General features: G+C 46.9%; 1 protein-coding gene across 10 annotated transcripts in view; it reads left to right on the plus strand.

Annotated features, from left to right (window-relative positions):
- The first annotated feature begins 1,187 nt into the window (after nucleotides 1-1,187).
- Nucleotides 1,188-19,699, plus strand: part of ATP2B4 (ATPase plasma membrane Ca2+ transporting 4) — a 161,063-nt gene continuing 142,551 nt past the window's right edge. For 5 of the 10 annotated variants that reach the window (XM_053393168.1, XM_053393167.1, XM_053393165.1 and 2 more), the window contains exon 1: nucleotides 1,189-1,342. The gene's annotated coding sequence lies outside the window, so the exon portion shown is untranslated. Of the gene's footprint in view, nucleotides 1,343-1,574; nucleotides 1,799-2,045; nucleotides 2,200-2,271; nucleotides 2,295-19,699 lie in introns of those variants that run through there. The other 5 variants (XM_053393175.1, XM_053393174.1, XM_053393166.1 and 2 more) reach the window with 4 other exon arrangements.

Consider the following 19,699-nt stretch of genomic DNA (forward strand, 5'->3'; position numbering starts at 1 on the left):
GCCTAGGCAAGCAAGAATAATTATAGTGGTGCCTTGGTTCCCAAGCGGCTTAGTTGTCGAACAAATCAGCTCCCAAACACTGCAAACCCAGAAATAAGTGTTCTGGTTTGCGAACGTTTTTCGGAAGCAGAATATCCAACGTGGCTTCCACAGCTTTCGATTGAGTGCAGGAAGCTCCTGCAGCCGATCAGAAGGCGTGCCTTGGTCTTCGGTTTCAGGAGTCAAACAGAGTCCCGGAATGGATTAAGTTTGAGAACCAAGGTATCACTGTAATTGTATCACTCTGAGAGGGAAGAATGCAGGGACCTCCTTTGCCCCCCCCCCCATTAATAGAAAGGATAAAAGTTTCTGTAACTTTCAAAACATAGAATCATTATTTAGAAGTGCAACCCAACTCAAATCTATTTGATTAGGATATTACATTTCTGTACTATTCAACGGTTTAAAAAATTGTCTACAAAATGGAAACAAAAAACACGTCTCTGCCTCCTACTCAGTCCTACTTAGATTAGGGCCATTAAAATTAATGGATATGAGCCAGTAAATGTCTATTAATTTCAATGGGTCTGTTCCAAATAGGACCCATGGATATCTGGCTGATAGGTGCTCTATGGCAATCGGGTCAAAGTCTAGACGTCGCAGGTGGCTGATCTACTTTACGATGCAAGAGTAGTTCTAAGAACCCCATCACTGTTTGCAAAGCCTTGCGGAAATAATAAAGTAGCTATGCACTTTTGTGTTATGTCCTTGCGATCATTATATAGATATTTTGTTTACTGGTTAAGTTGGTCTGGGAGAAAGGAACATGGTGGGCGGAAAGAAAGCAGCCGCAATCGAGAGATACTTTGTTCTAAAAGCTGCCTTTTCTTCCAAAGCAGCGGTGTTTAATAATTGCCTGCAGCAGCGTGCAATTAAAAGAAAGAAAAAAAGCAAACCAGCCCGGCATCTCCGATTCTCCCCATTCCTCCCTAGCCCTCCATTGCTCCTGCTCAGAGTTTTATCTGTCTCCCTACATGCGGGTGGGGGGGGGCGGGGAGAGTCGCGCGCGCGAGCAAAAACCCTCCAGCGATCTTCAGGGAGCCGCATCTCCCTTCCTCCCCCTTAAAAAGCTCCGAGGCGTCCGGGCTTCGCCTGCTCCACCTTAAGAGAGTCCCTCCCCCTTTGGAGAAGGGCGGGCGGGGGGCGCGAGTCTGGCCGGGCTAGGCAGTGGCGTTGCCATGACGAGCATTTTCTTAAGCTCGCGCCGCTCGGAGCAGGAGGGACTCGACTCGCAAAACGCTGGATTTAAAAAAGGGGCGAAGAGGCAGCGCGGAGACCGCGCCGAGGAGCCGCCTTCCCGCAGGTTCGTGTCTGCGCCCTAAGCGCGCCGAGTTGTCAGAATCCCCGCAGTCTGGGCTGGGGCCGTTTCCCGCCACTCCGGGGTGGATCCCGGCTCGCTCCAAACTTCGGGAAGAGCGAGAGACCGGCAGGATCCGGAATCGAGCTTCCCAGGGCTCTCCCCCACCCCACCCCTTTCAGATCTCCTCCTCCCTCCCTCCCTCCCTTGGAAATCCAGGGGGTTTTCCCAGTCTGGGAAAGGCGGGTTGGCTGGAGGCGGAGGAAAGGCAGCTGCGAAGCCGCCTTGGTCTCCGGCGCCGCGCAAAGCCGTCGCGGATCCGGGTGCGGACGCTGCGAGCAAGCCGAAGCCGCCACGCTTGGAGCGGCTGGGTGGGTTCTCGGGGGCCGGAGCCCGCCGCTCTCGGAAAGAAACCCGGCGCGGCGATCTCGCCGCCTGCTTTCTTACAGACGGGCGCCCAAAGTAAGCCAGATCCTACGGATCTCTCCTTCTCCCGCTTTTCGCCCTCGGGGCCTGGCGAGGGGGACGCCAGCCCCCCCCCCGGCAGCCTGACTGGGGGAACAGGCAGAGGATGGAAAAGTGTTGCAAACATATTTTCCATGCCCGCTCGTGGTGCGCTCGGTCCGCAGGAAGCAAACTTGGGAGGAGATGGAGCAGGAAGGCAGATTTGGGTGGGGCGGAGCGGAGCCGCCGCTTTGCATGGGAATCGCGAGGCGCCGGGAAGAGATCGGGCTCGGAAAGATCCTCCGTCTGGCCGGTTTCTCGCGCAGCCCCTAGGAAGCGGGGTGGGAGAGTGTTTCAGAGTTGATTTTCATTCCTCCATTGAATTTGTCCGCCGCCCTTCATACGGAGATCACAGGGAGGTTCGTAATGCAAACCGGCTGCACAAAGTGCATAATAAAAGCAACAGTTTGTCCGCCTATAATTTAGCGATGGAAAATCCGGGGATCTCCTTGAGGTCAGTTGGTTGGTTTTGCTGCTTTTTCTTTTAAGAGTGTTCTTGTGCGGAGCAACGGGGCGTTTGCGGAAATCCATTAACGATTATAGTCGGCGTCTTGTCTGTAGCTATAATAAAGCTGCGTGCCTGTTGATGGTGGGGTATTTGTTTTGCTTACAACTGTAACATGGTTGCTCTGTGGGTTTGCTCATAGGCTGCCTTAAAAAAAAGAAGAGTGCAGAATATCTTGTTTCCCAGCCTTTTATCTCTCTCTTCCCCCGCGATGTTGAAACTGAACTTAAAAAAGGAGAAATCCTTCCACCACTACTCTGTTGCATGCAGAAATGTTGGCAGGCGGTGTAACCGCGCCTGACAGGCTTATCTTCCTGAATCGCCGTTTCAGGAATACACCCCCAACATTACAACACTCCTCTGTTAGCAAAGGTGGTGGTTAGAGGCCGGGCGGGGGGTGGGAGGCGCTGGAAGGAGGGCTGAATTCCTGAAGCAATTTCGCCCGTTGAGGGGAGTGTGAGAGAAAGACTCATTCAGCGGATCGCGGGGGCGCGGAAGGGGAGTAAAAGAAAACGAAAGTCTCGACCTCTTGGCCAATCCGTAGTAAAAGGCGCGCGGGGTTGAGCGGGCGCGCAGCCAGGGCGCGCACGCTTCCCGGGCAGCGCCTTTCTTGCACATGGGGCCCCGATCCCGCTCTCTTGGGGGGAGTGTATTCAGTATTTCTTTAAAAAGAAAAGAAAAACCAGGGGAAGATGGCAAGCAAGTTTGCAAGCGCGAGAGGCGGTCTATGCAGTTCAGAATGCCAGATGCGAACCTGTAGCCTGCTTGCGTGGTGTGTTTGTGCAGCCTCCTGGGCTTTTAGCACAGTAACCTGATTATTTACCGGGTCGGGAGCACAATACTGGGTCTGTGTGTCACCGACGACGACCGTTTAGGCGTTTTAATTTGAAAACGGCGGCGTGGGGGGGGGGCGGGTTGGCTGGGCCCCTCCTCGCTGCTTGGCGGGGCGGGGGCGCCTGCTTGGCGCTGACAAATGGACTGCTGGAAGCCAGACGGACGGATGCAGGAGGAGGAGGAGGGAGAGCGGGGGAGCTCGAAAAATGCCAGCTAATCGGTCGCCTCCGAGGGGCGCGGCAGGACGGGGAGAGCGTGCCCGGCCGCCCCCTCCTTCCCACCGCAGGTCCTCTTCCCGGCCCGCCCCGCCGAGGAGGTCTTTCTAAGGGTTTGGCAATGGGTGTTGCAAAGCGGGGCGCCTGGAGGAATGTTCTGCTTGCCACTGCGGAGATCGGCCGAGGAGGAGGAGGGGGGTGGGCTTCGTGCGCGGGAGCGGCGGAAGGAGACTCCCCGCCCACGCTGCGTGGGTGGGTCAAGGGCAGCAGGACCGGACGCCGGGTGATTCTGGCGAGTCGGGAAGGGCTTGCGTTAGTGGGCATGCCAGAAGAAGGGGGGGGACAAGTTGGGGGCCATGGCCGCATAGCGCGCCAGCAGGTGAGGTTCGGTGGGAGTGAGAGAAAGTAGGAGAAAGGGCACGCTTGTGTAACTTGTTCCGCTGCTTCGATGCACCCGTGCAGGCAGCGGAATGTGCCTTCCACACCCATCCCATGCCCCAAACCACGCTGGGCTGTCTCTCCGCTGCCGCCCCTTATGTTCTAGTGTGGCGGACGCGCGCGCACACACAGAGAGGAATTAACACTCACCTCTCCCCGCCGCACATTATTCAGAGTCGCATCGATTAGAAAATCCACGTCTCCCTTTAGAATGCGTTAAAGGGGGGGGGGAGCGGGGTAGGCAGGACTGACATGACATTTTCCTACTCCTTAACTCCCCTAGTTGTGAGAGTTCTGTAGGAATCCGCGTTAAGCAATCTAGAAGAGGAGGGCGGGCGTGTGTTGTGGAGGAGGAAATGGAAGTGTGTGTGTGTGTAGTGTTTATATAGCAAAGCTTTTTATTTCCAAGTGGCGTTCTGTTTTCTGTGTCCCCCACGAAGCATGTTAGAGTCAATGTCCTCCCATCTTTCTTTATTCAAAGATTTGGGGAGGGGGCTTAGAGGCAGCAGCCACAAGTAGCTATTGAAGAGAATTTCACCCCTCACCTCGCCCCAAAAGGTTTAAGACTGCAATCCTTTGCAAGTTTACCTGGAAGTAAATCCAATTAAGCTCATTGGGATTACTTCGTAGTACTCTTGCATAGGATCCTGGTGTGTGTGTGTGTCTTTGCATGGTGTTTTCCGCACTCCCCAGAGATCTCCCCGTTCTCTTTCTCTTCCCTCCCCCCTCCGAGCAGCTGACACCAGGGACTCCTCCTATGGGTAGCTGTGCAGAACCCCTGCAGTCTGACACAGTTGGTAATCAGGGCTGCCAAATGGCTGTAGCAGATGGAAGCACACCCTGTTCTCCCCCTCCCCATTAGCGGCAAGGCAATCCTGTCTTGACTTTTTGCCAGTCTCCTGACAGGTGGGGGGAAAGCACAACCTCATTTGGGGGAAACTCCCATCTGCTAGTGAATTGTCGCTGGGGTAAAAATGGTTTTTGTTCCTCCTGTTGCCTCCCTTCCCATTTCCTTTCCGAGTGTGCCTTGCTCGAGAGGAACCTCCACTAGGTGTTGCTGGCTTTCAGCATCCACCATCCCTGTCCATTGGTCATGCCAGCTTCAGCTGATGGGTGTTATATTTGGAGAGCTGCAGGTTCCCCATCTGTGATCTCAGACCTGTGTGCTGCATTTACCGTGCCTTAGGAGTGCCTGCCTTTAATAGAGCTCAGGGAAGAGAAGCGTTACAACATGATTTTTTTCAGCAGCTAAAAAAATAAATCTCTGCTCCCTCTAAAAGTGCAGGAAGAGGACTTTTTAGCTGTTTCTGTTGCCTGGTGTGAATTCAAGGTAACGGGCAGCCATGGTGCTTTGCATGGCGTAGCTCAGTCCTACCTAACACCACTCACTGTGCAGGGAGGATAGAGGAGGGAAAGCAGTAATCTGTGCACAATACAAAAAGATAATATGGAGCAGCCTTTTGAGAGCCTCAGTCCTATTGTTGGTGTGTCCAGCCTCCAGAGATCTTCCCTGCCCAGGCTTTCCTGTGCTCTTTTAACTGGAGTTTTCAGGCATTGAAGGAGCCTCTTGCAGGTTGCAATTCACATCATGGAACCACAGCCCTTTCCCAAAGTGGGGCAGTAATTCTATGGTAAAGTTGGAGTGCAGTGGGGGCAAGGCTGGAATAATGAAGGCTGTCGCAAGCCATAGAGTGTGCAAATCTAGCCTTAGAATTAAATGAAGGCTATTACAAGTCAGAAAATCAGAATGGAGGTGCAGTGACAGAGCTGGGAGGAGAGCCAAGAAAGGGTTGATTAGCTGAAGCTGTTGAATACTTAAGTGTAGGATGCTGGTTGCCTTAAAGGCTTGGAGGGAACTTGGGGTGCTGAAGCTATTCTGCAATATGAAGGTCTAGTTGAGAAGTATGACTCAGGCTGAATCGCAGCTCTCTATAGGGTAATGCTGCTTGATTTTCTTTTCAATAGGGTTTTGATGTGTTTCATTAATTTTACTTCCCTGTTTGCACCAGCCTGTCATATTAAGGGAGGGAGGGGGCAGAAACCCACAACATCGGGGTGAATCATACTCTAAGCCCCATCATCCACACCCCTATGAATGTTTGTGTGTGGGGGAGGGAATGATCTTTTACTATCTCTATGAAAGCGTTGGGTCTGAGCATTGTTGAATATCTGGATTGAATCCCCACCACCTGCACAATATCTCCTAAATGTCATCTTGTTGTTTTCATTCACTATGCAAAACAGCAAAACAAACCCCTTCCGTGCAATGTTATTTTTAGACATAAGTAAAGGTGTGAAATAGTGAGCAGAAAGGATTTGAGCAGTCTTCTGCAAAGCCACTTGTCAGCAAGCCAAGGGCAAGGAATCTCCCCACTCCCTGCAAGTTAGAATGCTCAGAGTACAGATGATTCTGGCTGCATTCAGATAGCAGTTTATTCCATTTTCCCAAAGCTTCCCCAAGTGTTAAATTCCACATTATATTTCAACTTCCACATGGCATAAAAGCCACTTCCAAGAAATCTAATGGAACATAGCACATGTTTTGTGTAACATTTCCATGTTACTTGACTCCAGGAAAAAAAAACACCTGTTTGCAGCCTCCATAATCCTCAGAATTGCAGGATTAAAGTGATAAAACTTGGGGCTCCATACTGGCGAACGGTTCTTTCCTGCTGTTATCATGAGGGAATGGAAGCACGCATGTGCAAGAAGAGTGGGGGAATTGTTCAATGTTGTTGTCACACCACACCAACTGGTTTTATTATTATTTAAATTTGTATGCCACTCTTCATTTGTAGATCCCAGGGTGGTTCACAACACAAAAATGCAAGATAACAAACACACACAAATAATACAAACCAGAACAGACCAAACAAATAACCCCTCTTCCCACAACACGTTTAAAAGGGTATTGGAAGATAATCAGCCAAAGGCCTGGTTGAAGAGGAACATTTTTGTCTATCGTCTAAAGGTGTATAATGAAAGGGGCCCCTGAACCTCCCTAGGGGTAGCATTCCACAAACTGCAGCCACTGCAGAAAAGGCCTGTTCTTGTGTTGCCACCCTGTCCACTCGTATCTCTAGAGTGATTTTGATAGGCAAGTTTTTTCTGGCTATAATCCATCACCTTATAATGTTCTCCATCAGCAAGCTGCCAACAGAAGACAGTCTGTTATGTTCCTTAGAAGGGCCTTGGATTATGATCTCGGGGTCCAGGTAGGTTCATATGGGGAGAGGCAGTCCTTGCTGGTATATTGGTCAAAAAGAACATTAGAAAATGGGACAGGAGCTCTAGCATCATAGCCAGGGAAACTAATGCAATACAGTGGTATCTCGGGTTAAATACTTAATTCTTTCCAGAGGTCCGTTCTTAACCTGAAACTGTTCTTAACCTGAAGCACCACTTTAGCTAATGGGGCCTCCTGCTGCCGTGCCACCAGAGCACTATTTCTGTTCTCAGCCTGAAGCAAAGTTCCTAACCCAAGGTACTATTTCTGGGTTAGCGGAGTCTGTAACCTGAGGTGCATGTAACCTGAAGTGTATGTAACCCGAGGTACCACTGTATTCCCCACATCTGAATGCACCCTGTATGTTGCAGCCTGATCCCATGGATATTCATAGCCTAGCGTAGTAGCAAAACTATTAGGAGCTGCAGTTCCTCAGTAGAAATGGAAAGGCATCTGCATAAGTATATCTTCTGCATCTAGTGCCTGCATGGAATATAACTTTTGATTCCCTTGGTTTAGGTTTTATAGGTTGGGTTTGAAACACACCAGCCGCACTATGGGTAGTGGGTCATTCTCTGAAGTATAAGATGGCTTTGAAGTTAGAACTCCTTAGTCCTCTGAAGAAAATACAATAGCAAGCTGTGTTTCCAGGACTGTGGAGTGTTGGTGAGCTGGGATTAACATTTTACTTCCCTCGGTTTTACACTTGAGCTTTGAAATTCACCCAGATAGCCTAGAGGGTAACACAAATGCCCTCTTTTTCTCTCTTCCAGGAGGGTGTGACATCCCTCCACAAAAGGGATTCCACCTCTGTTTGAAGAACTGGGGAAACTGCTCAGATCTCAAGTCTCTCACTGCTTTGTGGGAAATCTGAGTTAAGCCATCAAGGGAGCCAAGAACAAACGTAATGGTGCACTCTTTGCCTTGATCTGTGGCACAACAATAAGCTTCACTGTATGTTGCAATTCTATCTGTGTGAGAGAGATACCAAGCACTACAGTTTGGAAAACCTTTCTGTGAACCTTCTGTGTGCCAGTGGTGCAGCATGGAGTGTTTGGCTGGCCTCCTATTTCAAATGCCATGCATACATTCACTTGACAAAGTTGGTTGTAGGGTGTCTGTCACTATGACATCAATTCACACATTCTTTGGGATAGTTAACTGGCTGGCTGTGCGAGGGTTGTAGAACATACATCAGCCACTGGTGTTTTCGTCTTGTTTGTATACAGTGGACGCTCGGGTTGTGAACGTGATCCGTGTGGGAGGCACGTTCGCAACCCACAGCGTTGTGTCTGCACATGTGTGGACTGCGATTCGGCACTTCTGCACATGCGCAAAATGCAATTTTAGTGCTTCTGCACGTGTGTGATTGCCAAAACCCAGAAGTAACCCATTCCAGTACTTCTGAGTTTCGGCGCATCCGTAACATGAAAACGTGCAACCTGAAGCATCTGTAACCCAAGGTATGACTGTACAGTCTGATATTAGCAAGGATATTAGCAAGGATATTAGCAAGCACAATCCCTAATACGCCCCTTTTTTCTGTTGAATCATCAATTTCCCAATTTTCCCACAGAAAAGCATGTGCCTCATGAATGAGATGCAAAATGGCACAGGTACTGTTTTAGCGACTGACTTGGATGGAAGCCTTGCTTTATTCCTTATCCCATTCTTTCTCTTTAATTAGTGAAACATTTATTTTTAAAAACTATAGAGAAATAGCACTTGTTCACATGGGGTGCTTCCAGATCACCTGATTACTGAACATTTCGTTCTGATTGGTTTGTGGAGAGGTTAGAGAATGTGTTGAAGCAAGTGTTACCCCACACACTCTAGCGCTTTTCCCTCTCACAACCCTCATTGCAGAAAGTCCAGTCTTTTGGGAAAGCTAGCTTGTTGCACCACTCCTAGTCAACTAGAATTCTGCAACTGGGTCCCACCTGAAAATAGTGATAATCTGGAAATGCCCGGAATGTCTTGTGGATTTTGTTTTCCTGAAGTAAAAAATTAATGTTGTGCACAGCTGAAGTTTGATCCTTCCCATCTCTTTTGGGGGGCAGGGTGCCTCAGAAGAGTGCCTCAAATGCATCACTTATTTTTGTTCTATGTATCCTATCCTTCCTTTTTATTCTATGTACCGGTATTCTATCCTTCCTTCAAGGACTTCAGACAAGCACTCCTCACCACAACCTTAAGATGGAATTGAGAGTGAACAATCTGACTGACTTGCCTGAGGAGCATCATAGCTAAGGGGCATTTGAATGAGGTTTCCACTTTGAAGCCCAGAAGTCTAGCTTCTGTATTATACTGAGGATGTGCAGCCAATAAAAAATACCTCCTATTTTAGAAAACTACTTCCATGGAGAGCATAGAAAATAGTCTTCTGCCAAGTCAGACCATTGATTCATCTAGCACAAATATGTTGTGAGAGTGACCGACCAGGATTTCAGGCTGGGGTCTTTTGCTACCTTACCAGCAATTGAACCTGAACTTCTGCACAGGGGCAAACTTTAGTGAGGACAAAATATGGCGCACCCCCTACGTATTTATTATTTTCACAGTAATTCCTTTTGGAACAAAGTTTGTCAAAGAGCCCCCCCCCTTTCATTGTACTCATGCTCTCAAGTACACAATTTTGCACCCCTCAGCTTGGTGCCCTGTGTGGGAGAACTGTCCATACCACCCTAAACCTGGCACTGCTCTGCATGCAAAGGATGCACTTTATCATGTGTCATGGAAGTGCATGATGATAAATAATGGAACAACAGCAAAGGGAAAAATGACGTGTCAAAAAGTGTTGGCCTGTGCATGTATCTTAGAGTCCTTTGACATGGCTATGAAACTTTTTTGTAATTTTTGTTACACCAATGTTACAAGCTAGATTTTGTTTATTTATTTTAATTATAAGCTTATTTATAAACTATACTTATATTTTAAAATATCCATCGAAATATGGTGCTATAATTAAACATAACATTATAAGATCATAAAATACAGAACTAGCATTGAGTCAAGTTGATTGTCTAAAATGCCTGGTGAAGCAAAACATTTTCCGCAAATGGTGTTTTCTTTCTTCCTGTTTTTGTTTTTGTCAAACGTTGTTCATCCATGGTATCTAACAGACCCGGCAGATGGTCTAACTAAAGGTTGAAGGGCGTGCCTTTACTTCTATTGATAACAGTAGCTGTGAACCCTCTTCGGGGGAGGGGCTCTCACTGTCCTGCTTGCTGTCCTGTCTCACTAAGTCTGTTGTTGGCTTGCTGAGGTTCATGGATTTATCCTCTTTGCCACTGCACTTTCACTTGCCCCTGTAATAAATTTGGTGCCACTAAATATATCACATGGCGCTGTAACAAATTGGTTTTCTACCCTTCTAGCTGTGCTGGGTCAGAAGCTTTCAGATATTTGTTGCAGTTCATAGATGAAATTTTCAAATAGAATGTAAATCATGACCCTACCTCACTGTTTCAGTAATAATAGCATACAGTTCATTATATAGTTGTTCTTCAAAAGATATATCGGTACTGCTTTTAAATGCAGAGGTCCTGGTTCTTTTGATTATGATTCATACATACTTCAGCAGGTAAGTGCATGTTTTGAGAATTACTGTTCCCCTGTTGACATTTTCACAGATCCTTTGGGATGCTAGTGTACCTCCCCCTGTCCCAGGGTCCTGCTCCAGTTTTTATGCTGTCAGAAATAGCTGTGAAGCAGCCTTTAGTGAACTGCCCTGGGGCACTATAGGATGACAATGAAGCCATACAGAGTTTATCACCAATGCTGCTGCTAGGGAGGACACTCAGATCAATTGGTCCACCCTCCTCCCTGCAGTTTGTTCTCATTTGCACTGAAGTTTCAGAATTGTTGCGTCAACACCATTTGTGTGTGCAGTACCCAGTGCTGGATTTACGTGTAAGCTAAACAAGCTATAGCTTAGGGTCCCACTCTCTTAGGGCCCCCCAAAAAAATTTAAAGGAAAAACACCTGGATGTACATTTCCAAAATATAAGATAAAAAAACAAATAAAATAAAACCTACATATAGCAATAGTGTTTCGTGTTGTGTAGGCTCCTTTGATGTAAGTAATGGGCCTTGCCTGATAGCTTGCTCCCTAAAATATCACTGGTTTGCTCATTTCTATATATAGGGTGCCTTACTTCTGCATGTGCAAATGGCTTTGGTTATCCATTAGGTCGATAAATTACCATATATTCAACACAAAAAACAGTGACAAATTGGTGTTGACAAAGGACAACTGGACATATAAAGGGCCCCATTACCTTCAGTAGCTTAGGGCCTCATCAAACCTAAATCTGGCTCTGGCAGTACCAAATTCTGATATGGCCACTTATACGTGGTAGGGATAATTATTGGGGAGGGGGCAGAAAAGTGTGTGTTTAACTCACAGAATGGTGTTGTTTCTGGATATTATAGCTGGGCTCCTCAAAAGGAGCCTTTGACCAAAGTTGGTTTCTTTCTGGTCTAAGCCTCGGCTGCTTCCAGAGGGATGCTAATGAATCACTATTCAAGTGCAATTGGCTTTCCACACTATGCAGAATATAGAACTTTTACTGTATCTTGATCCCATGAGATCCCCCCTCCCCCACATTACTCCTGTGGGTGAAGAAGGGGAAGTTCCAATGCCCCTGAACAGCCATTTGGGGTTTCAAAATGAAATGAAAACCAATTGTTTATTTCACGCTAAGTATTTATTAATATAAGCTTGATTGCACCTTACTTCTCTCTCTCTCTCTCTCTCTCTCTCTCTCTCTCTCTCTCACACACACACACACACACACAACCTAAAATCCCAGCATGTTTAATGTTTATTTTGAATTAGCAGTGTAGATTGGAAGTGTTTAATTTTTTGGCGGGGGGACATGCTGCTGGTGCTGACTGGAAAGGTTTCTGTCTTTTTAAAATGTGCATTATAGTGTTATAGTGCTATAACACTTTATAATGTAAGCAGGGTTTTGCAAATATTTTTATTTTTAAAAAAATAACTGGAAAGTAATTTTAGTGCTAATTCAAAGATAATTTTTTTAAACGTTGGCAGGGATATAAACTGGTGCCCACTATAGCAAAGGCTACAGTGAATATGTGACAGGTTTACCTGTCTTTGAAAAGATGGAGCAGCATCACTAAGGGCATAACGTGTCTAAACATTCTTCTCAAAATCAGATTTTCTGTTGTGAGAGGAGAGAAAAAGGAAGAAGCACTGGGAAAATACATGAGGGTTGAAAGTAAAAGAGTAGAGTACAATGTCATGTGGAACCCTCCCCCCCAAAATGTATGTCATATCTATATCTATCTATGAATGAATGAATGAACAAACAATACAAGGTGATGCCACACTAAATGCCCAGTATGGAAGCAGCCCTAAACTGCTAAATTCTATACTTGGGGAGGAATTTGCTCACCAAGGTTAGATGACAAAGGAAGAGGGGTACGGTTTAGGAAGGGAGAGGCTTTGTCCAGCCTTAAGCTTCAGAGAGTGAGCACTTGTATATAGTATAGCAACCCTCCGCTGCGCTCTTCCTCTGCCCTGAGTGGCCATGAGCGAAGCCCTTAAATACTACATGAGCAGAACCTTTCTGGGATGAAGCAAGATTGGCTTCAGGGCCTTGCTGGCGATACTAAGGCCATTTTGGGCACAGGATCAACAATTAAATATAGAGCTCTTTGCTAAACTCTCAGAAAATACTATGATAACTTACGACAATGAGACACATCATTTCTTTGCCCTGGGGATGCTGGTCTGGCATAAACTCTCTCCACAGTTCTCTTACCCTGTTTTGTTAATAGTGTTCTACAGTTAGCAAAAATATATATCTGGTACTAAGAAATCCTAATCCTGATGGCAGTACAATCCCCGCCACACCCCCTGCATGTGTGTGCCACTTCTTAAAAATGAAAAGACACGTGAATCACATTTCTTGTATTGTCTAATTTGACATAGTGTCTGTCTATAATATAGACACAAATGCTCTTCAGTACTGATGTTTATGTGACATTCTAGCCTATCAGATGATACAAACGTCCTTTTTCAGGCAGTTTATCTACTCAAAGGTTGGCTAAGCTGTGGGCTCCCATCCTCTCAAGCCAGCATGGCCAGTGATACAGATTTTTGTTACAGTCCAACATGTGTAGGAGCCACTGGTTAGCCTGCCTGGCCTACTCCACCCAAAACTGCAGCAATGTAGTGTAGATCAGGCATAGACAAACTCAGCCCTCCAGATGTTTTGGGGCTACAACTCCCACCATCCCTAGCTAACAGGACCAGTGGTCAGGGATGATGGGAGTTGTAGTCCCAAAACATCTGGAGGGCCGAGTTTGCTTATGCCTGGTATAGATGCTCAGAAGCACAGCATTACTACTGTGAAAAGGAATTTTTTTTATTGCTTTCACTCTGATGGGTGTGGTGGTGAGGTGATACTCAGAACCATCTGCTATGGTAACAGTGGTGTTCTGTATTCCCCAAGCGGGGCAGGTGTTCTAACAAACTACACCCTCATTTTAAAATCAACCAATGTTAGGCGCTTAAAGCTCGGTTGATATAGATTGCTCGTTCCTTTAAGGTGTCAGTTTGTGACCCAGTGCTGCAGTCATCCTTCCCACAGTTCTGCTGTGCGCATCTACCAGTGGAATTTAGTCGTGGTACAATAAGGTTAGATGCCTCTAGTTTTCCCTCTGTGGGGTTAACAGCAGCTTCAAGAGGGGGGTATTTGTCAGGGAAGAAGCACAGACAAGGGTTAAACATCCCCTTCTGCTGCGCCACTGCTGTGATTAAATTTGTAGCCCCATATGACTGTGTCAAAGTAAACCCAAAACCAACAGGAGATCCATTATATCGGATCTGCCACAGGATGTATAATTTGACTCTTAGTGCACAAGCCTTACATTCTGAGATTTTTTCTTTCAGGGAGTCTTGGCAAAGTTTGCCAGCTGATAACACTGCTTGCTGAGATGTTCCAGCTTTCATCCATCTCTTGTCTGATTGGTTGTACTGGATATTTAATGGATGTGTCCCTGGAGAGTTACAGTAATACCTTATTGTTGTATTACTTCTTTCTTTTTGACAACAGTAGTCTATTACTCATTGCCACCTGATTGGGGTTGTTTCCAGGGCAGCATTTTTTCCTCCTCTGAAGAAATACCTGTGAAAAATGTTAGGTACGCATATGTGGATTTCCGCATTCTAACTCAAATATTATTCTTGCATGGTTGGTGTTCTCTGGAAAGAAGATAATATGTCTGGACTAGCCCTCTGACCCAAGCCTTTCTAGGGATTGATCATGGATTGTCACAGATGAATATTCAGGTTGCAAGAGCATTGGCTTTCAGAGCAATGGAGACCTATGCAACTCGATGAAAGCTTTTGGTATGTGTGCTTTTGTCAGAACAGAGCAGAGGGGATGTATGGGTACAGCGACAGCACTGTTCAGGTGGCCATCTTGAGATGAAATGACAAGCTGTTTCAGGCTGCAGAGGTGAGCAGAAGGAGGTTTTTTAGTGGATAGGAAGAATTTACAGGCTGCCTGAGACTTTTGATCTGTTAAGTAGCATATCTCTGGTGGTGGCTAAGCATCAGTGTCCCATAGGGAGGCAGAGGGCATATGTGAGATAATCTGCACCCATAATAGTTTCATCCTTAATACGGCCTAATAATTAAATGCTTGTTCAGACCCTAAAGCAGGAGATTATATCTCCTCCGTCTGCAACAAAATTTATCAGGATTAACCACAGCGAGGCTGGGCTGCTATTGCTTATTATTCCTGCAACACTGCTGCCCATATCTTTTTCCCTTCTTTTTTCTGCTTTCTGAACATCCACAGGTGATGTTCTGATCAGGTAGAGATGCCGTGTTCCAGCTGGTCATGGGAGCTGACTTTGCCGCTGTCCCTTGCCAAGATTTTCCAAGGCTGAGCTAATAAAACATCTGACTTTGATGGTGGTTTAATTAGTTGCTTTTGGCTTTAATGTCAACGGATAACAAAGTTTCCATAGGCTTACAACCCTTCCCTATATTTTCCTTTTTTAATCTTCTTTCCTTCCTCTTGTTTCTGCTTGGAGGGGAAAAGAGAGAGGCACCGTCTGGCCTCTCACTCTGTGTAGTCTGAAGAAAAGAAGGTTCTGTGTGATGCTGGATTAAATTTTAATAATGTTGATGCTGCCTGAGGATGTCACAGCCCGTTGCTTCCATGAACCACGCATCATGGCAGTGGGCAGCTGCATTATGACCCCCAGTTTGCAAGGAGGCCCACGAGGGCAAGAAAGGCAGTGTTGTTTCCCCAAGCTCATCTGACAGATCAGCGGGTGAGCCAGAGATGGAACACCAGCTGACCTTGGCATATCAGAGGGGCAGCCGAAATGACCTCATCTGAATATTTCAAGTCCCCAAATCCTAACCGGTTGTTATGATGTAGGGCAGGTCCTCCACGTTACAGAGGCCCGACTGATTCCATCCCGTAGGACACTCTTCCCACAGAGATTTTGCAGGCATCTTCATGACTGAGTTTTAAGACATCTCTTGAAGACTCTTTTACAGTGGTACCTCAGGTTACGTACTTAATGCGTTCCGGAAGTCTGTTCTTAACCTGAAACTGTTCTTAACATGAAGCACCACTTTAGCTAAGAAGAAGAGAGTTTTTGGATTTGATATCCCACCTTTCACTCCCCTTCAGGAGTCTCAAAGCGGCTAACATTCTCCTTTCCCTTCCTCCCCAACAAACACTCTGTGAGGTGAGTGGGGCTGAGAGACTTCAGAGAAGTGTGACTAGCCCAAGGTCACTCAGCAGCTGCATGTGGAGGAGCGGAGACGCGAAGCCGGTTCCCCAGATTACGAGACTACCGCTCTTAACCACTACACCACACTGGCTCTCCTGCTGCCGCCGGTCCCCCGGAGCACGATTTCTGTTCTCATCCTGAAGCAAAGTTCTTAACCTGAAGCACTATTTCTGGGTTAGCGGAGTCTGTAACCTGAAGCGTATGTAACCCGAGGTACCACTGTATACCAACAGGCTTATGTAGTATGTCGTGGTGGTTTGGGTGTCAGACCCAGGTTTGGGAAACCAGGGTTCTAGTCCTAACGTGATCATGAAGCTCACTGGGTGACTTTGGGCCAGTCACAGTCTCCCAGCCCAACCCACTTCACAGGGTTGTTGCAAGGATTAAGTGGAACCGGGAGAGCTGTATATGCCACAAGATAAGCCTGTCATTTTTGTTATTGTATTTGTGGTATGTTATGTTTTATTGTACTGGTTGTTGTACGCTGCCTTGATATTTTAAATAGGTTGGTATTAATAAAATGAGTGTTTTCCCATTGCCTTTGTTTCCCCACATTTGCCTTGGGAATTGAGCTGATTCTAGGGGAGGAAAGGAAGTTCATGCCTGCTACTATACTTGGTTGCTTCCAGGGTGCACAGCCACAAAGCACTGCTTTTTTCTTCAGCAAACTTGTAATGAGTGTTGGTACCAACAATGCACTTGCGGCATTCCTCTGGAGCTTAAGAGACGTTTCTGTTCTTTCAGGTTAGGCATGAAGGCAGGCTTGCCTGGTGACCTTCAGTAAGAATCCCCTCCAGGTCAGCTAGGAAAACAAGCATCCAGTGAAACAAACCAAATAACTAGGAAAAAGAGTCATTAAAATTTTTTATTATGGCCTCATGTACCAGAAATGAATCACATAACTAGGCACTGGGAGGTGGGCCAGTAAAAATAACTTTTGTGGACTTCACTGGAAAGCTGTTTGGGGGAGATGTGATTATGCTATCTGCATTTCTACCCCACCTTTCCATTTCTAGTTGGAACACCCCAAATAATTTTAAACAATCAAATTTAAACTGGATTGGAAAATGCAGATGGGGGGCTGCAGATAAAATCGAAGGGAAGTGATACACAATACCCTGAGCAAAATGGTGTGTGATGTAGCAGTCAGATTGGTCATTTCCAAGCAGAGGCAGCATTAGACCCCAACCTAGGTGTGGCAGATCAATACTTGGTTCTCTTGGTATCCTTAGCCCCCTTCATGTATTTTTCATGTTCACGAGCACAAGGGGTGTGGGGCCGAGCCCCTGATGTCATGTGTTGTGCACTGAAGTCTGCAGCAGCGCAGATTTCCCCCATGCCATGGAAGTCTATGGGTATCATGTTCTCTGTGTGTACATCTCACAGAAATCCACACATTGATCCAGCGCAGTCAGGGAAAGAGAAATAACTTGGGAGAAGAGCATCATCTTTGCATGCAGAAGGCCTCAGGTTCAGTCCCCAGTATCTCCAGGTAGGGCTTTCCATATCTGAAACTTTGGAGAGCCACTGCCAGTCAGTGTAGCTATTGTTAAGCTGGCTGGACCAATGACCTGACTTTGTATAAGGTACCTTCCTAAGTTTACAACCCTGGAGGCAAGTCCAGCAGTGAAGCTCCGTAGCCCCATGTACTTGTGGAGCCCCCTTCATGTGAGTGATACATGAAGGCCCCCCCTTATTTAAAAGCAGCTCCACACCCACACTTGGATTCAGGCAGTAGTACTGAGGGGGATGGGTTAACCCAAATCTCATGTACCATATCCTTTATTGGCATTGATTAGCCCCACCCAAAGCTTCTGTTAGGGATACTGGATGGTGAAACAACAGATACAACAATATTTGCCTTCCTGGGCCAAATGGAAACTTCAGGGGCTGATTTTAATCAGAAAATTGGTGCAGCGGGAGAGGTTAACCCTCCAATCCAAATCGGTATGGCCCTTGAGTATTATTAAGACTTTTTAAAAAGCATGAGAGATCCTGTTTGACAGATCTCCTGCATTGCATGTCTGTTTTGGCCCTTATATAGGAAGGATGGAGGGCACTGACTGAAGCTGTAAGGTCCTTATATAGTCTGAGTGTGTCTTAAAGAATGAAGGCATCGGCTGCCAAGACTTCTGTCACCGCATAAATGCAGTCATTGAAGATTGTTTGAAGATTGTGGATCAGCAGCCAAGATCTCCTTGAAGTCTTGATATCTCGGTGCTTTTCCCTAGCTTTGAAGCTGAATTACTGCACTACAGTGAGCAAGTCACTTACCTCTCGGTGCCCTCAAAGCCCAGACTCCCCGCCCCATCTCGCCCTTTATCTGTGTGCACTGAATAAATTCTTCAGAGCAGGGACTGCTTTTCAGCTGATGTATGCACAGTGCCATAAAACAAGTCATTAATTAGAAATTATGTATTTTGCAGCTGTGTACACTACCGCATTGGGTTTAACAAATCGCTGCACTTCAGAATGGAGGCAAAGCTCTGTTTGTTCTGAGAATTAATCCCTGCTATTGTGAGAAATAATAGGGCAGTGTTGAATAAGAGCATCTTCTCAGGCTCGCCCCACATGCCTGCTGGGAACAAGGGGGGCTAGCGGCTTGCCAGACCACCTCCTGGGCTGCTCTTACACAGGAGCACTGTGGATGGGCAGGCTGGTAGAAATGGGTTGTGTGCCTTTGAGGACTTCCACGCAAGTCTTGATGAACAAGGCAGAGCCCATTTTGACATGTTGCTGTGTGGCTTGCAAGCATGATGTCCTGGTCTGGTCTGATGCCGGATCCTATGGAGAAGGTGGTAAGGCAGGGCAAAAGCAAAGGCTGCTTAAGCTTTTGTCACCAGATGACATCTAAGCTCCACCCTGTCAAGGAGAACTTCAGAGCCTTAAAAAACCAACCCCCGATCTGAAGACAGGCACTCCTCCCTCATTCCATAACCTCCCTCCTGGTATACTCCCTGCGTTTCTGTGCGCTCTGGTTTCTGTTACGGTGTTCCGTTGTGCCAGAAGTGGTTTAGTCATGCTGGCCACATGACCCGTAAAGCTGTCTGTGGACAGACACTGGCTCCCTTGGCCTGAAAGTGAGATGAGCGCCACACCCCACAGTCGCCTTTGACTGGACTTAACTGTCAAGGGATCCTTTGCCTTTACACTCCCTACATTGATGGACTGGTGAAGTGTGATGGGAGGCATCTGGTTCTTTGGAAGAAGGCACCCATGAGGGTCTGGGCTCTGGTCCTGGAGGGTACTTTGGGGTCTTCTGTTAGCCAGTCTCAGTCATAGTGGTCCCCTGATCTCCAGCTATCTGCTTAGAGCCCTGAACTTTATCTAGCTCCTCAGCTGATGCCTCTGCAGCCTCCAACTTTGTGTCTGAATTGCTTCTGGATTCAGGGATCATGATACCTGCTTGCGCTCATGTAAGATGTGAAGTGAGAGAGTCTTGGATTTCACCTTCTAGCAGCATGATGCCCACTTCTCCCATGGTGCAATTCCCCCATTGCAGGGAAGTATATGTGAATCCTGGCTGTTCAAGACCAGTTGGGACATAGAAGAGAGCCTTCTATGTGGCTGCACCTGAAAGGTGGAACTCAGGTGGTCTGTACTGACCTTCTGCCTACTAATCAATATTTTTTAAAAAAAATATTGCAGGCATTTGGCCTACCAGCTTGATGGGCTTTTAGCAGCATGTCTCTTTGTTTTAGGCTACTTGTTTGTGTTGCTACCAGTAGCAGACAAGGTGATGAGATAGCGGCACTCTCCTGTTTACTGGAAAGGAGAATGGGGGGACAAGGTGGTGGGGAGGTTGGTGCAGTGCAAACGCACTGAAAGAGCTAACCTGGAGTTCCTGTTGGTGG

Source organism: Podarcis raffonei, chromosome 6, assembly GCF_027172205.1.
Source record: "Podarcis raffonei isolate rPodRaf1 chromosome 6, rPodRaf1.pri, whole genome shotgun sequence".
Taxonomy (NCBI): Eukaryota; Metazoa; Chordata; class Lepidosauria; order Squamata; family Lacertidae; genus Podarcis; species Podarcis raffonei.